General features: G+C 43.7%; 1 long non-coding RNA gene across 13 annotated transcripts in view; it reads right to left on the minus strand.

The window, feature by feature from the left end:
• Positions 1-18,943, minus strand: part of LOC117220074 (uncharacterized) — a 292,358-nt gene that overhangs the window by 56,309 nt on the left and 217,106 nt on the right. For 9 of the 13 annotated variants that reach the window (XR_013034287.1, XR_013034292.1, XR_013034290.1 and 6 more), the window contains one exon: positions 12,729-12,781. This is a non-coding gene — a long non-coding RNA (uncharacterized LOC117220074). Of the gene's footprint in view, positions 1-2,953; positions 12,261-12,728; positions 12,782-14,051; positions 14,949-18,943 lie in introns of those variants that run through there. The other 4 variants (XR_013034293.1, XR_013034288.1, XR_013034296.1 and 1 more) reach the window with 2 other exon arrangements.

An 18,943-nucleotide genomic window follows, 5' to 3' on the forward strand; every position in this document is an offset into this window, starting at 1 on the left:
AGCGTTCAAGACCTAAAACACGAAATAAGTTTCATAAACTATCACTCCTCTTATAAAATTTTAGCAAACCGTGTCAAAATACGAATGTAAATATTCTATTTCGTTTGCAAAATTGCTATTTGCTCTACAAAAATCACACGTGTTCCTTTACTAAAAGCCTCATAAACGAAACTTATTCGGTCGCAGCTCGAAAAACCGAAAAATTTCAACAAACTCGCTTCGGAAGTATCTACCCCGTGCAAAAGACGTTACTTACGTTACAGCGTATAGTCTACAGCATATGTCTCTCGTGTTTGCACGAAGAAAGCTGTTCGGATTCCTCGAGCGTCGTTTCCACGTGTCGAACGACTTCGAGCGAAGTTGCGAAAGTTCGCCGGAAAACAGCTTGACGAGCATATTTCCGCTCGCGGATTTCGAAGTCGGTGAAACTGTAGTCCATCGGAGAAGTCGAGTCGCTTGGGGAAGAAAAGACAAGTTGATTCGCCGAGCGATCCCGGCTGTTTTCACCGTCCCGAGACCACCGTTCTCCCCTGGGTGGTTTCTTCCATTCGCGGCAGAAAGTTTGGCAATTTATGCGGCTTTTTCGCGCGAGCTCGCGTGTCTGCTCGGTGTCCGCCTCGCCGTCCCATCTTCCCCGGTTTCTGTCCTCCGAGCGATCTTTCTCGCTAGTTAAAAAGAACCCGATACGTTTCCATTATTCGCGAAGGACCGCTGCTAACCCTTTAGGGAGCAGCTACTGAACGGTTCTCGTTTAAGGCTCGATTAACCATGGAACAGCCGCGGTTTTTCGGGATCTCGTAGGTCCGTTCGGGTCTCATCAATTTTTTACAGACGTTCGCGGACGTGATCCGAGGACGTTGCTTCTTTCGGGAATAACGCGAGCAAACGTTAAGTAAATTAGCGAGTGGAAATTCAGGCGAAATTCGCTCACTGCCTTTCGAGGCTAGAGTTCGTGGACTGTTCAGACGAACAATGGTAAAGAGGATTGAAATTGACTGGATGCTGTTACATTAGCAGTAAGAAGAGCAACGAGTCCATTTCCTTGGTCTCGTATCTCTTAAAAATTGCTGTCTTTACAGTTGCTGGAGTTACAAAGACACATTCGTAGAGAATAATTGAATAACTTAACACGTTGACTGCCACCTCGAGTTATCTCATTCGAGCAATTCATTCGAAGAAGAATTTATTCGTACAGGAATTCATAAGGAAAATATTCGATTTGAATAAAACTGATACAATATGAAGTGTCTTTTTCATAGTCTTTATTTTATTTTTTTATTTTTCGGTAGATTGATCACCCGATGCATAACTAAATAATGTTTCTTCGAGTGCAGAGATGCGATTATATGATCCCATAAGTACTTGAAACATATTCTTATAGTATTACATAAAAATAAAAACAATCAACAATTATTCGCATTATTATTCAAATAATTCTACAATTTCTGTTCGAATAATTTATTCAAATAAAGAATTTCTCGACTAAATTGGCATAAAGCATTGTTCGAATAACAACGAACAAAGAATCATTCGAATAATTTCGAATAAGGAATTATCCGAATAATTTTGAATAAAGTATTAGTCGAATAAATAGACAGAATAATTTATGACGAATAACAAATAACTGTTATCGGATTAAATTATTCGTCTAAAACGCATCCATTCGGATAATTAACTTGGACAAATATTTATTCGAAATGATTTGAATAATGTCGAACTGTGTCCTATATACGCGTATTCAACAAAGAGTGTCGCGGCCAGCAAAGTCCCGAAAAACACCTGGCGCGTCCCGGTAGCGGTATCCTCGCGCGTGTCGAAGGATATTAAGTCGCCGGGGGAGGATATGAGGTGTAACGACATCGCGAGGGTGGAAAGGATAAAGTCTGAGGCGAGATGCGGTCGCGTACCATGCATCGATCTTCATCCATCAGCGCCACGCCTTCGGCTCTCGCAGGAGGATTCCGTTTGCGGGTTTTTTCCGTGCCGCGCCAGATGTATCGCGCGGAGAGGCTGGTTTTTGGCATTTCCGCGTGTTCCTCGATTCCCCGATTCATCATCGCCGCGATACCCGCGTTTCGCGTTTCGCGCGCGATCGAACCGACAATCGCGACCCCCGTTGCGCTCCGGCGAACTCTCGACCTCCCTTTCTGCTTCCGATTTCGCGGAGATCAGCTTCCACTCGCCTAGGAACCGCAAATCACTGTCTGGACGGCTTGACCAATCGTGACGAATGAGCGGCGATGATTCTGCTCGCGCTCGATCGAATCACTAATGGATCCGCGGGGCGAATCATTCGGCCTAAAGCTTTCGTGAGTTTTTCTGGGAACATGAAGACGGTACTGGTTCCCTAAACATTAATTTATTCTCCTTTTTTTATTGTTTTATTTGTTTATTTATTTTAAGGTACAATGTCATTTAACATCGAGTAAATAAGAAATTTTATATAAAAAATGAGAATGATATAAAAATTAATTAGAAGGTATATACAATTTTAATGATTAACTGTAAATGACTAGTTAATAAAGACGATTTAAAAGCGATTCATTGAAGAAATTAATGGTTTTGCAATAACCATTTGAGGTTGAGTATAATCTATTTATGCAGGCCCAGGTGTTTCGCAGGTACATATAGTTTGAGGAGCTCCAAGATCACATTTTATTCCTTATTCTAATTATACTTTCGGGTTAACGAGTAGATGACAGTGTCGCTCTAGACATCCTTTTATTTGTTGGAGGTTTTTATAGAAACGCGTTTTTTTCTCCTTAAACGCGTTTTATTCGTGGACTTTCTTGTACAGGAGTAGAAGATTTCGTCCATCGAATTATGACAAAAATGAAAAAATACAAAACACTAAGAACATTCAGTATATTTAAAAATACTGGTGCACCATTTTCAACACAATAAAATCACTAAAGAAAGGAAGAAATATCAACGTAACACCTGCATCTTGCAATTAATGCAAACAATATTTATTTTGCGTAAAAACTAGTACAATTATACAATTTGTGTTTGACACTGCGCGCATTCCACCCCCTAGAACAACTACCCTACCAGTTAAAATAATTACCAAGATTTATTCAATGTTATTACAATAGTATAAACATATTCTACGAAGTCGTGATCTTATTCGTCCAACGATGGCGCACGTTCGACAAAAGCGCAAGAAGATCGTTGCTTCTCCCGAAGAAACCGAGGAACGCTGAATCGAATGGCCCGAAGCGCCCGATCGGATCTCCGAGACCCGGATCGCAATTATTCGTCGCAACGCACCTGCGTCGTTACGTAAATAACGAGCGTGGTGATCAGTACGTGTCCGCGCGATGTGATCGACGACCGGGAGCCAACGAAGCGTGAGGAACGCCGGTCGGTGGCGTTTAAAAGCGTTTTGTGTCGGCCGGGTGCGACGCGGAAACACGCGTACAGAAATAGAGGCGGCCCGGGCACGCTGACGAGCAATCGAAGGGGGGCAATCGGATAAAAGAAACGGCGAAAGAGAGGTTGCTTTTTCCACGGTGCTTACGCAACCCTTGCCCGATGCCGGGGCACGCGGTATCAATTAATTCCGACCGTATATCTGACGTACTAGAGAGGAGAGATAGAGTAGAGAGAGAGAGAGAGATAGAGAGAGATAGAGATAGAGAGAGAGAGAGAGAGAGAGAGAGAGAGAGGAGAGGAGAGGAGAGGAGAGCCGTGGCAGCATTATAACCGGGCCGAGGCCGCTTTCTCGGTGACTAGGCCCGACTTGCGCCTCGCCCGAGCGACGGCCACGCTCGTTTTCTCCTGCGACGACACGTGCCGAGCACAATGCCACCGAGTGACTCCCGATATTCCATGCGAGATCGACGCACGATCGACAAACGATCGACGTCGCGCCCTCGCACGCCCCCAGCCCCGAAATACCGAAGGCAAACAACAGCCGATACCAAAAACCATTTGATTCTCCAGCTTCTTTTGCTCCCCTTTGTCCTCTCTGATCATTCTCCTCGCCTTTCTCTCTCTCTCTCTCTCTCTCTCTCTTTCACTCACTCTTTCTATTTCCATTTCTGTCTCTCTTCCTCTAATGTCCCGGAGAAACAACGTCCCGTGGGCGGGTCTGTCCCACGCCCCCCGAGCCGGCTCGTTTTTATTGCGTCCCGGAAATTAATGAGATCGCGACTCCGATACGGCACGCCGTGTCTTTCACCCGCGGGACGTCGCAGTTTTTCGTCCCGGAGTTATTCGTTGGCGAGTTCTCGGCGGCATTCCTCGAGGCTTTCCGCGATTTCGGGGATTCTGCGATGCGACGGGTTCTTTCGGACTGTTTAATGAACGGCTGCCTTGTTTGGTACACGTGCAAAGAACTAGAGCCTTGTTAAGCTTTATTAAACCGCGGGAGCGTTACGAAGAACCGGCGCATTACAGATTTTTCGGGGCTCAACGACGCTAACGACGAGGATATTTCGACGAACTTTGCGGAAATCGGAGCGGGGGAAAAAGGCCGGTACGTGGAAAGATTCGATCCGCTGAATCGCCAAATCGTACAGATTCGGAATGGCTGATCGGGAGGCAATACGCGTGGCATATTGAACGTTGTTGCCTACAGTTTCTTCCTAATTAAGTACGGGCTTCCTAACTAAGTTTACTGCGACGATCATGTACATAATGCATATCGTGTGCAGCTGTTAGAGATTCGTCTAAAGAAAACAGTGTTAATGCGTACGGTGGAAACGCAGCAAGTCGAAGAAGATGGCGCAGCAAGTAAATGATGCTTTTCGAACAATTCTGTCTACATTGCTTCCAGAATAAGGAGAGAACAGATCGTCTGTTATGTACCGTCGATTCAGGGACCATTTTACAGCTGTACCGGTATAGTCGAAGAGGATGGTGCAGCAAGCGAATGTCGCTTCTTATCTCTTCGTTGCTTTGCAAACATTTCTTTAAATATTGCTCTTCGTAATATCGAAGCGTGGTTTCAAGGACCATTTTACAGCCGCACCTCAACAATCGAAGAAGATGGTGCAGCAACAAATGTCGCGTCTCTCCACTTCTTTGCTTCATGAATATTTCTTTAAGCATTGCTTTCAGAATAAGAATATCTACAATATAGCGCGGCATCAGGGACCATTTTAAAGCTGCAACAGTCTAAGGCGATGGTGTGGAAAACAAGTGTCGCTACTTACGTTTTCACTATTTCGCGAACACTTCTTTAACATTGGGTTTATGGAACCCGTCGAAATGGCGGATCCCTAGCTTTCTGATTTACGATTATTCAGATTATTAAGATACATTTATGAGTTATTTATAGAAATATTTCAAAGACGGTAAGTGCTAGGACAATTGCAACTTAATACTTTTGTACGACAGGCTATGAAAATCGAGCATAAGAATTTCTCTTCTATTTCTCTTCTATGCCTCCACTTGCAGCAATACCATTTATATTACATTATGGACACTCTCAAATCCTATAATTTTTGTAAACAGCATTTTCTGACGTTGTTTGAAATAACCAAGATGTTTAAGTGGACAGAGTTCCTGGGACACACTGTATATACTATAGTTATAGTATTCTGCGGAAAATATTGCAATAACACTGGTCAAAAATCAGAATAAATGTCTTATTTTTATATTCATAAACTAATACAAAACCATTGCTTTCATATTAAGAATGTCTGCAATATTGCGTGCCTTCAGGGACCATCCTTACATATTGCACAAGAAAAGTCGAAGGAGATGGCGTAGCAAGCAGACGTCGCTTCTTATTTCTCTTCGTTGCTTCGCGAATATTTCTTCAAGCATCGCTTTCATAGTAAGATAGAAGTTGCTTCAGGGACCATTTTGCAGCTGCGTCGCGACAGCCAGCGTCGATCTCGATTCGCAATGGGCCAGCATCTTCAGCGAGATGTTTCAAAGGAGCCGTCCAGCGGAAAAGGCTGTCGCGTCGCGTCGCGTCCCGGCTTCGTGACGCGGATCGTCGCGAAAAGAGGCGAGCACTCTCGATCGTGGAGCAGCGCCAAGTCCCGGAGCGAAGTTATTATAAAAATAATCAAAGTTTCCCGAAGCAGGACGCCGGGAGAGCGGCTCGCGGCCCGGAATCGTTCCGCGCCGGGCAGAGCCTCGTTTACGCCGGGCCACGGCGAGACGGCGAGAGGCGCCTCATTACGTTTGACGATTATGCGTTAATTTGCAGCTAGCGATACTTCAAACGATTTTTATTCATTGCGCGGCGCCCCGCTCCGCGGCACGAGCTTTGCCCTTCTAACTGGAAGTCGTCTGTCGTTTCTGGTAGCGAAACCCGGGTCCGGAGGAGACGCGGCGGACTCTCGCCCGCGCCCGCGCCGAGATTCTTCGAGTTTTATATATTTTTCGAGTCCTCCGCCGCCGGGGGAGATCGAGAGGATCCTCGTCAAAGGATCCTCCGGATATGATAATCCCGACGCCAAGCTGAATGCGTAATGAAGTTTCTCCGGCGACAAGAAGTGGACTCGGCCCCGCTTCTGATTAGCTTTGCCTTTACGCGTCTGCCAGCGGCCTGGCGTTGCCTCGCAGCGCTTCGAAAAAATTTGTCCACCTCGCAAATTGCCTTCGCGGAAGATCCCGGACGAAATTCCGCGAGCGAATCGCCGCCCACCGAACCGGGAAGGCGAGATGCGTACCGACGATGCCATCTCGTTGCGCTGCTGCAAACGGACTATCGGATCTCGACGTTATTTGGCATCGAGCAAGTGCTCGGTCCGTCTGCATCTTATTCTACATATACAACGTCAATGTATGCGGCATGGGTCACTACATATTGCCATCTAGATTTGCGTCATTTTATTAACCCTTAGCGCTCCGCGCGTTTCTCGAGTACTGCCTACCAGCAACTCCGGCACATTTTTGGAGCGGAGCGCCTGAGATAAAGGAAGTCTTATTTCGAGCGGAAAAGATCACACGTCCTTGCGAATGCATTTGATTTTATTTATTTTATAAATGTACATTTTCCTATTGTAAATAAAAGATAAATTTTTAATTTTGTAATTCACCATGGTGCGATATCTTTGGTAACAATCTCCCATGTGCATTCTGGGTTTACTTGGACAAGTGTCACAGTATTCACATTGCCAAATAGAGTTACTAGATATTTCTTTCAAGTTTAGAACATTTTCTGCGTAATTGTTGGTTTCCTTTATAATTTCATTTACCAATTCGACCGTGAAAAATAATTTAAAATATTGTACCGGCTGTTCAATGTTTGTAGGAACTTGTGGTCCAATGACCTGTGGCAATACACTAAAAGGTATTCTATCTGGAATATGTAATTCTTCCGTAACATCACGCCATTCATCCAAGTCTTGTAACGAATCTTCGCTTTCGCTTTCAATAATTCTCATTCTTCGTCTCTTTGGTAGTATAATTTCGCTACTACTACTCGAAGTGTCAGAATCATAACCAACATTGTCTTCCACAATGTCTTTTAACTCTTCAAAATCAAATACGTCTTCGGTATCACTCGGTTCTAAATTCTCATCATAATATTTATTTTTCTCCATGTTGCTAACCATAGAAAAGGTCAAAAAATGGTTTAATCGTAATGGTACGGACAAATGACAAATGTCTCCGTAATGGAGCCTTCGGAGCGATAAGGGTTAATGATGCGAAAAATGTTCCAGAGCGAAATTAACTGATTTCGAGTGGAGCACATTCTGATGATGCCGTTTGTTTTTGTAGGTGGACGCGTAAAAGACGTATGGAGGTCATTAATGTTTTTTTTTCAAATGGAATCATATACAGGGTATCCCAAAAATCCGAAAATCCCAATCCGGAAATGGGGGTTTACCGAGGGTAGGTGCCCGACGATACGCGCGCTTGATCTGCTTGAGATAAGACAATCGTGCACGTCCGAAATCCTCGGAAACTAAAAATCCGCAGAAGTGCACAGCGTGACCCGCATAAAATCGCATGCGATCTAATCGTTAGATCGAGCGTTCGCAGAGGGTCAGGTGGCTGGGAGAAAAGGATTCCCCGGAATCGGCGGAATCGCGCCGCTAATCCTCCCCCATTGGCCTCGGGGCGTAAAAACTCAACAGATTGGAAACCGCATTCGGTTAGACTGGCACCTTTTATCCTGCGGACAGAGGCGCTCGGCGATCCTCTCTCTCTCTTTTTGTCCCTTCGGCATTAACGCCGTCCCCGATCCGGCCCTATTAACTAATGCCAGGGCACCCCTGTTGAACGCGACTCGACGCCATACGCGCGCACCAGCCAACCAGCGAACCATCGAACCAGCTAACCAGCTAACCAGCCCGACCATCCTGGCAGTCAGTCAGCCAGGGTGCGGAGGACCACGCTGGTAGGACATGCTCGCCTAGACGGGACAGTTTAAGCCCTGATATATCGTCCGCCGACACTCCCAACTTCTGTCGCCCGTTTCTGTAGCGCATTTTTTTTGTCACGGCGAGCCATGGCTGACCATATGTCCACGGAAACCGAGATCTCTCTCTCTCTCTCTCTCTCTCTTTCTCTTTCTCTCTGTCCCCATCACCATGCCACGCGCTCCGCTGCAACACTGTCGTTTTACCTACGTACCCGTCGACAACTGTGCAACCTGTACTCCTTTGCTTCTCTGTTAATTGCCTCTGATTGCCTCGGCTGGTTCACTTTTTTGTACATTTCGAAGCTGCTCTGCTAGCAGGTCTTCTTCAGCAGAATGATAGATTGGACAGATAGAAATGACACCGTCATTAGCTAATTAACCGTAGGATGACTAATTGGTTAGTGATCGGACAAAAGCAACCTTGATAATATTTTTCGATATATGCTAGATTATATTTCACCCGAAAGAAAATTTCTTTACTTATGTATCAAGAAATCAATGTTTCGCCAGATTTGTATTTAAATTCGTTAAGTTACATGTTTAAAGTAACTTTTTTTCTAAAAGAACGATATTATATTGTAGCGAATAGGTGAAAAGAATTTAGTATGTTTCGGCCGAATCGCGGACCGCGGGTCAGCGCACGCTCGACTTTCGATGTACGCCGTCTCGCCGTTTTTGTCGAATAAACGGCGAGGCGGCAAGACAATAACACGATCGACGTGCGTTGGCCCGACCGTCAAACGCTCGTCTCGGCCTAATGTATACATGCAGCGTTTTTGCCTTAGGAGGCAATGACCGGCTTTCGACCCCTGACGATGCGTCACCTTGAGCATCGGCCAGGTGTCTATATATACTGCCGCAAATGTGATAACGGAAATTCTCCAAGATATCGATATAGCGAACAGTCAAGTTTGATTTAGCGCCCCTTACGCCGATACGAAGCCGTGCTTCAGTTTTTATACTTCTGTCGTAGCCGTGCTACACTGCATACGCCAAACGGAGCCGTGCTCCAAAAGCTTGTAAATCAAAGGACTGTGGAGTCCAAATCAAATAAATCGCGTGTCGTCTCCTCCCGAATTCCGGCGCTTTAATTTTGTGCCGTGCGCAACATAGTATATGCTAATTTATAAGAAAAATTAATTTAACAAATTGACTGTATATATTCTTAGACATAACTACATACTTCTTTTCTTGACACAAAGCTTTCTAAAATACTATTATTGTTTTTATTAATTACTTAGTTGATATATGATTGTCTAAACCTACCGGTCAAATTGACCGATTTCACATATTTCATTTTAAAATTGTTCATAGAGATAGCTTTTTCGTATATCGATTTTGCATAGAGGATCCTCAATTTTGTATTACAATAGAAAGATATTTATCGTAGAAAGACATACTTCTATATTGAAATGCTACTCTAAAACTGTATGAATACGTGCGCGAGTCATTGTTATACTGCAGATTTAATTATTCGGAACAAAGATTAATGTCTAAAACCCTAAACAAAACTTGTACACTGTGAAGACAGGACAAATATCTCTGACTACATCTTGTCTTTTGCTGTAGACAATTTCAATGAAGATCCGACAATCTGCTCAAAAAACCATCCTCAAACAAGCCTAGCATACCGTCTGGATAAATATTCACCTGTACCTTGTTCCATGTTTTCTTGACGATGTCGTACGTCGCTGTCTATCTATTTCATTCACAATTCCACTGTGCAAATCGTCTATTGAATGAAAGTGTAAAGCAAAATTTGATGATTTTCGCTTAGAATTTCAAATGTCCAAGACTCGTACACAGTACACAACAATAACAGTACACAGTTGCAGGATTTTTAACCGAGAGATCTGTATCGATATCTTTGAAAGCGAGTTTAAAAGGAGATCTCGACGAACCCTTGCCCGGGCCACGATGACGTGCGGACGCATTTACATGGTTCATTGATTCCCCGTTCCTTCGCGCCATTGGTTTTCCGGCTACGTGGGCGCGTTAAAGCGAGCTTAGATAACCCATGCCCGGTCGCAGGCGGACCCCACTTTGCACGTAACAAATGATGCCACATGTTCGAATCTTGACTCGTCCCCTTTCTCTCTCTCTCTCTCTTGCTCGCTCTCTTCGTTCTCTCGTCGTCGATCAACCCGCGGGGCACGGGCCATTCTGTCCGCCTAGCGTTCGGGGATATGGGGCCCGTGTAATTTGTACGGTTAACGCAAAAACGCGACAGAGAGCGAGAGATCGACGAAGGAAGAGGGACGATCGAGCGGAGACGATTTACGCGGGACTAACTGCCGCGCTGGGAGCATTTACCGGGCGCACGGATCGAATCGATCCTACTTAGCTGTTAATGGGACCTTATGCCAGTCGCCTCTGAAGAGTTTCGTTTGAAATGGCGCGAGAGCATATTAATTCGGGACCTCCCAAGGGAGCGTGAACGCGGCACGGGATCCGAGTGAGACGTCCGACACCTGCGAGATCGAAACGTCCTGTTAAAAAGACGATTAGGTAATGCGACAAGTTTCGGGCGGGTCGGAGGACGAGAAAAAATGGTCGGACACACGAACGAAAATTCCTCGAAGATGACGTAGAGGGAGAGAGAGAGAGAGAGCGTATCTGATGACGACGGATGAGCAACGCCGAAAAGAACAAACGCGATCCTCCGACTCTCTCTTTCTCCTCTTCTTTACCGTCTTTTCATCTCATTGTCGACGGCTGTCCGAGTGCCACCGGGCTGCAGGTAAAGTGGCCGTCGTCGCGCCTGCCTCGAAAAGACCTAACCGATTGCTGCCACTTTATCAACCACTTTGCGGACGCCTGGAAATCTGTCCCGGTGCCCGAGGATCTGTCCTTCCGATCCGTTCAACCTGCACCGCTGCTCGTTGTGATTAATTCCGACATGTGTCCCCGAGCTGGACACAAAGACCGCCGAAACCATTCACACGCGACTAACAGCGGTTCTTGAAATCTTTTCAACATTTCCCTTGCACGCTGGGAAAAATGGTACTTTCCACTTTCGGCGGTGTTCTTGTATTCTAGTCGGTGCTGCCGTGGGATTTTTTGCCATTTCGTTTCATCTTATTTCCTTTGATTGAAGCTACTTGTTGTACGGTGGTATTTTTATGGTGCGCTCTAAGTTTAATTAATAGCGGAACAATCGAGCAATAGAAGTGACCAGCATTTATCGAGACACTGCGCGATTTTTATTACAAAATATGCAAAGCATCTTTGCAAACATAGCGATTGTGAAACGAAGAGTTTGGTCGTTTTTCAATCATAAAATCGGACAATTTTGTTTTTTGTATGTCTCCATTTACTTTCATTAATTAGACAGAAGAATCAAATTTTGTTTCCATTTTTAGTAATTACTACATTTTAGTAAATTGATAGAATAATGCTGTAAAAGCATACTTGTGATACTATATCAGCACTTCATTCATGGCATTCAAAATGTTTCAAGTATTGTGTGTGAGGTCTCGTGGTTTTTTTTTATTTCAACTAACTTTAATCTCTCTTGAGATTATTTTATATTACATCGCGTATGTACAAAAACTCGTCGAGAAGTTACAATGTTTTACACTGATAATTTACAGCTTTTTTGGAACGACTAGACTGCATTATAAATCTCTGCTGTGAGTTTACAAAGTTAAACGCTTGACAATGGAAGAGAGGGTGGTTCTTCCAATTTCGAATAACGAACATTGCCACAATACGTGGTCGATGTCCTGTCTTTCGTATTTACACTGATTTAGGGTCAATTGTAACGCCTACTCGAGCGATTGAAGAGCAAATCGTTGTTACAATTTCCCGTTTTAAATACTTTTTCCATATACCATAGTTTACGGTTCGCGTTGTGAAATTGTTGGAAACAGACGACTCCTTCAATTAATCCATCTTTGGTGATGGCGTCTCGAAGACATCTTGAGAACTGTTTCACAATCAGCGAAAAAACTCTTACAAAACAGGAATTTTCCATCGACCAAAAAAACGGCAAAAAGTCACTGAACAAAACCGTATTGTTCGAATGTCTCATTCTCAAACCATTTCCTACGAAACCCGCAGAACTTCCCGAACCGCCCAATATTTTTCTCTGTGCAAGCGGATTTGATGTTCACGGTAGACACCGATTCCTACCTATCCAACCGTAAAATCGTCATAAATGGTACTAATCGGGTGGAGGACCGTCTTCCACGAAAAACAATCGACCAACGGATGTCGCCAATTCTTTTTTGCCCAGGCAGACAGACGCGGAGTATAATGTAACGTCCGCCTGTTTATGAATATTTATTTCGAGATCGAACTGCGTGTCTCTTGGTAGTACGTGATTCTGTTCGCCGGTACAATTACGCGCCGCGTATATTCGGTTCACCGTTACACCGTTATTTATGGGCCTTACCTCCGCCGTCCACGTTGACTCCTCCTCGTCCCGACAGAATGACCCTCCGTGGTCTGCAATAAAAACAGAATAAAAATAGCTACGCTCTGCAAATCTTCAGCGATATTCTTATGAAATGTTTCGCGAAATGTCGGCTAAATTCTGAATGCGTTTTCTCGAGGCTGTTCTGCGTTCTTTCCTTTGTCTCTCTTTAATTCAGATCTTTTAAGACTTCGTAAGCTACAAATGTAAATTGCACGTGTACATTTTAAACATACGCTGTAAGTATACGTTACGAATGTACATTATAAATACATGTTGTAAATAACATAGACCGAATGAAGAATGGCGATCGTCATCCGTAATGAAAATGAAGGAGCGCTCTACAATATTCGATAACAACACTTACTATAAAATGTTTATCTTTACCTTTGCAAATATACATTTTATTCTACTGGGTTTCAAGAGGTTTCTAAATTAATTTTACTTTTAGTAGAAGCCTCTACTCTTAATGGTGTGCGATTTATTAATACCGAGATACCTGGGAGCTTACTTCGTGTCTGATGTTCTTCGTGTCTTCGTTGAAAAACGACAAAACCGGCTGGAAAAAAAGTGTAACATACGACGACTTCGATCTTATTGATCGTCATAGGAATTAATAAAATGTTACGATCGTGGAAAACGAAGGTACAAGCACAACGGCAGACGAAGTCGCGGAGCCCGGCCTCTCGCTAATAACCTGCTGCCGATACCGGCGTGTAATGGCGGAACAAACGGCGAGCAAATAATTCCGCAGCCTATTAATCAGATAAGAAGAGAGGTGGTCGGCGCTGTTGGACCGCAATATCCCGTGTCCGTCGGATGAAACGGAGCAATGCAGGAAGACGAGGACCGTGGCGGAAGGGAAAAGGGAAGCGAAGAGAAGAGATGAGAAGAGAGAAGTCTTCTAGGGTAAAGAACCTAACATGTCGCGTCTCTCCCGTCTCTCTCTCCCCCTGTCATTAATACCAGGGCGACTGTTACATATGGATGAGAGAGCCGGGTTAGGCCAGAACAGCGATGGTACAGAACGAGACGAAAGCGAAACGGGATGCAGGGAAGCGAAACTCATCGGCTAAAAGCATCCGACGAAAGACCAAACCGTCGTTCCGCTCTCGTTCTGAAATCTCGTCGCCCTCTTCGGGGTCTCGACGGTCGTGAAGAGGAGAGCCGAGGAGAGAGAGCCCAGACCGACGGTCCTCTCTCGCCAAAGAGCACCGGAGACTTCGATAACCTCGGCCCCGGGGATAAAACGAGTTCCCTCGACGAGTTTACCTACGATTCAAATTGTCTGCGAGCACCAACCTCGATTCTCCAGTCTTCCCAGTTTACACTGGATTCCTTTTTGCTCTCCGACTCTTTTCTCCTTTCTTTCTTTCTTTCTTTCTTTCTTTCTCTCTTTGACTCTTCCTTCCTCTTAGCGGATGGCGCTTTCCCGCGCGCAGCTTATTCCCTGCTCATCGAGGACACCGGCTCGATAAAAGGCCAAGCTAAAAGAAAATTTATCGAATTAGACCGACACGATCCGTTCGACATCGTGCAAACTCTTCTCAAACTCTACCCTTCTGTAGTTGATTGCTGTTGCTCCTCGAGGTTGCTCCTCCTGCTCTTTCGGAACTTCGATTGTCTAATTATATGTGATGTTGTTTCTGAACTGACGGACTCGCCTCGCTCGAGTTCTGCTCGGGAGAATCGATTTTGGTGGAATTTCGGAGATTAATTTATTCATTTGGGTCTCTGATTTAGAGATGAACTTTGCGCGACTTTAAAAATGATTAAGAGTCCATTCGAAATGTTTGTAATCAATCGAAACATTTCTAGAACGGCGTACCATCTTTCTGGTAAATTAATCAAGAAATAGATCATATCTAGGAACTTATTGCAGAATAATTAAACGACGTAGAGCCAAAAGACATTTTGCAATCTATTTCGACTCGATTCAGTGTCGTATTACAAATGTTTGCCGCACTCCGCATTTAATGTCATTGACTGCAACTAGCATTGTCTGATTTCTAGTAATTTCAATCGTTCGAAATTACAGATCAATTTCAACAAGCCAATCGGCGTCGCCTATAGTAAAAACCAGAGAAGCTAGCGATCATTAAAAATTCGTCTACGACATCGAATCATGTTCGAATATATTGCAAAATGATTTCTAGCTCTAGCTCATTCGGTTTTCCAGTAATAAATTCTCAAAGATGATCTAACGCGCACCTATCTTTTCTACGGACTAATGCGCGAATGGGACCGCCATTTGTCCAAGTTTTCCTTCTTGATGGATAGAACAAGAAAAAGTAATTCAAAATTTTATAATAACTAGCTTAAGAATATTTTAGCAGTCAAAAACATGTAAAATAATCAGTTTCATAACTGTCTCTGATTATCTCGTTTACTTGCAACTATATGTATATTTTAGGTACTATTATTCCTTGATTGTGATTACCGTTTATAATTTGGTATCATAATTTCTTTGGTATCATATCTAGTTTGAAAAATAGTTGAACGTGAGCGGCTTTCAGCTGGGAAAGTCCGGAAGATTTGTATACCTTCTGTCCTGGGTTCGCGATTTTATAAAAGACAACCCTATACACAGGTACCCTAAAACCGTCAGAATCTCCTCGTTCTTTGGCGAGGTTCTGGGTCAGTTGTCTTTGGTAATTCGAAGGGACATTCGCGGGACGTTTATCGCCTCTCAGGAATTGATCGTGACCCGAGGTTGCGTGGCCGCTCTCCTCCGATCCATCCCGTCCGCGGGAACGATAAATCTGCCGGTGCCCCCCCTCCCGCCCCGTATATCTTCCGGTGAAGGGGAGTAAACGCAATATAGGTAATGTTCCGGCCGGCTACTTAACAAATTGCTACAAATTGCGGCGAGCGTTTAGCGTCGGATCGGATCGGATCGGATCGGATCCTGTTCGTATCTGCGGTCTCTTCCGTGCCCCCGTCACCTCTTCTGCGGTCGCCTTTCGCTAGGGGGTTCTGGTCGAAACGATACACGGTGGTGGCCACATGGCGCACCCATATGTCCGCGCCATCACCCTAATGTCCGCCCACGGATTTCACGAGTATCCCGGCGAACGGACTTGCCCACGAGATGGAATTGCTACCGCGCGGTGCCGGTCAGAGAAATGAAAAGGACGCGATGCGACAGGTTTGCGCTGCTGCTTTGCGACCGTGGTAAACGAGGCTCCCCTTCTCTCCCCATCCCTCATTATCTCTCTCCTTCCCTCTCGCTTCATCGAGCAATATTTGTGTCGGTAGAGCTGTTTACCCAGGCGTTAACCCTCTCGATGGCTCGAGATCGTTCCGATCCGTCGTTGCGGACTCTTCATCCGATTTTCCTTCGTTTTATAGCATCATTGTTCCCGTCGATCGCCTTCGAGGCTTTCTGCGTCTTCGAAGATAGTGGTTCAAGCATTTTAATAATCAGTTGTAACCTCTTTATTTGATTTCGTGACACGACGATTATTTTCGCCATTTGCGTTCACATTCACCTTTGGCTAATTTTTGGTTTGCTCGTCTGTTTAGTTATCTGTGTGCTAAACTGTAGTCATAATTTGCAAGAGAATATTGTGTTAACTGATCGTCGCCACTTCTTTTCATTTGTGCTTACATATTCCTGTTTGAGAATTGTTTAACTACAAGTTGAATGTTCAGCTAATTGCGTTAACGCGTTGTTTACCAGAAACTGTTTAGGTCTAGACATTAATTCTCGTTTCGATTGATCGAGAACGTTAAGATTATTATTATTATATATTATAATATTAATATTATTATTATGAAAGGCAGGAGTAAAATAAATATTTTCTGCACCGAATGCGAGAAACAGGAATAAAATTAGAACTGATTTTGTGTTTTGATCAGTTAGCTGTTCTTGTCGAGTATACTCATCGTAACATAAAATATTATCATTTTTTCACGACGAGTATAGTGCTCAAAAATAGCTAACTGGTTAAGAAGGATATCTACCTTGACATTCTCTGTTAAAACATATATTTTATAAAAGTGTTGCAGTTGAACAAAACCTGAAGGAATTGAAACATATACAGTATAATTGAAGTAACTTACACAATTTCCAAAGAGATTGCAACAGCTACCAACCTGTTAGCTGTTGTAATCTCTTTGTAAATTGTGTAAGTTACTGTAATTACACTGCATATGTTTCAATTCCTTCAGGTTTTGTTCAAAAATGCAACACTTTTATAAAATATATATTTTAATAGAGAATGTCAAGGTAAATATCCTTCTTAACCAGTTAGCTATTTTTGAGGACTATACTCGTTGTGGTATGGTAATATTTTATGTAATATTTTGTGGTAATATTTTAATATTATATATATTTTTTTAAATATGGTAATATTTTTTGTTATGACGAGTATGCTCGAGAGAAAAGAGTTTAACAGTTATGATAACCTTAAACTCTTTTATCACTATCTGTTACTTCATCTACCGATGCTCAACAGTCTAGCGATAGACTGACTCACTATGAAAGATACTGACTTTCGAAGCTTCCTTTCATGAAACGAATCAACTTCGCGGTGTTTTACAATATAGTTCAGACTATTAAAAAAAAAAGAAAAAAACTGATTGGCCTAGAACGGCGACTGCCACAAATTCGTCAAAAAGGCGACGATTATCGCAGAACATCGAGCGGAACGTGAGCGGAATGGGAGCGGAATGCCGCGGGGCTCCGCCGAGATTTCGAAGACTTCTTTTCCATGGAATGGTAGCTGCGGGGAAGGACAGACCCCGATCGCGGACACACGTCATTAATCAATGGTTCCGACGGCGGAGAACGAGGCCCTCTAAATGGCACTTTAAAGGCGATACCCTCGAGCCAATCAGCGATCGCGTGCCGAGCGCGCGCGCGCGCACGCTCGCTCTTGCGTTCCCGCTCGCACGGATCGTCCGAGTTAATTTCACGGGTATTTAACGCGGTTTCGCTTAACAATGATTCAATCAAGTCGGATTTATTTGGCCGGGATTCGGCGGTTGCCGGCACGAGGCGGTCATTAGGGCTTCTCGTCGGAAACGCCTCCCAGCCTTTTGCCGGAATAAACGCTGCCGGCTCGTGGGACGTTCCTGCGACGTTCCTGGTCGACCTATCTTCCTCTTTCTGTCGCTTTCTATCGCAGTTTTCTTTATCCGTTGTAGATCTGCACGTTACACGCATACAGTTATACTTTGGACGCCTGTTTCCGATGGCTGAACTTCCACTTCTTGCGCCGTGTTTATTCCGGCTTCACAAGGTAATCTCGTTTCTTTACGTTAAGGTTTATAGTTTCAGACAGTGGAACTTCAGTTTATATTACTTCTTACAGTAAATTCTCTCTAATTGACGCTCAGCTTGGAAATAAGAATGAATAATTTGGGAACAGTGCGATTATTCCAGTCTTGCGGCGCGTTTTTATAGTTGTTGACAATCGGTAACTATAAAAAACGAGCCGCAAGGCTGAAATAATCGTATCTCCTCTTCCCAAATTCCCCATTTTTGTGTACAAGCTGAGCGCCAATTAGGAAGAATTTACTGTAACAATATCGGGAATACTGATTATCCACTAGACACGTGTTCGCTGTAGGCTTGCACGGATCGCATCGGATACAGTTCTAAATCTAATTGTGTACATCTTGAATCGCTACGTGTTGCTGACTGATATGGTACAATAATGCGATGTACATTACGTATCTGATATTCCAGTATGATCCAAGAACCGCTTCTGTATTCACGTATCTTATGTTCTACGTTATCAAAGGAAACATATAAATTAATTATGAATTATTAAACATATAAATAAATGAATTTATTGTACGTCGCTTTATCGTACTCTCTTGTCGTGGACTAATCGATTAAATAATAATAATAGATTAAAGTTGTACAAGTCAGAACAAGAGAGAACAATGGCATCTTCTCAGCTTGTAATCGTCCATTTAAAAATGAATTGTTGCCGCGCTTCCATATAAATTGGATTGTACTAAGATCCGAGGGAAAAGTAGAACTTCTAGAGAAAACGTTTGAGGTGTTTGTGCACCAGTGAACGCATTAACCATTGAATCCTCGAACTCATTTATGCAAACGTCATTCGGACTGGATCTTCCTATTAGAGGTTGAAACGTATTCCAAAGAAAATACAAATATCTTGGAAAGCTTTAAAACATCTGATCGCGCCAAGTTTTTAAATATCAAACACCCGGTAAAT

Source organism: Megalopta genalis, chromosome 10, assembly GCF_051020955.1.
Source record: "Megalopta genalis isolate 19385.01 chromosome 10, iyMegGena1_principal, whole genome shotgun sequence".
Lineage (NCBI taxonomy): Eukaryota > Metazoa > Arthropoda > Insecta > Hymenoptera > Halictidae > Megalopta > Megalopta genalis.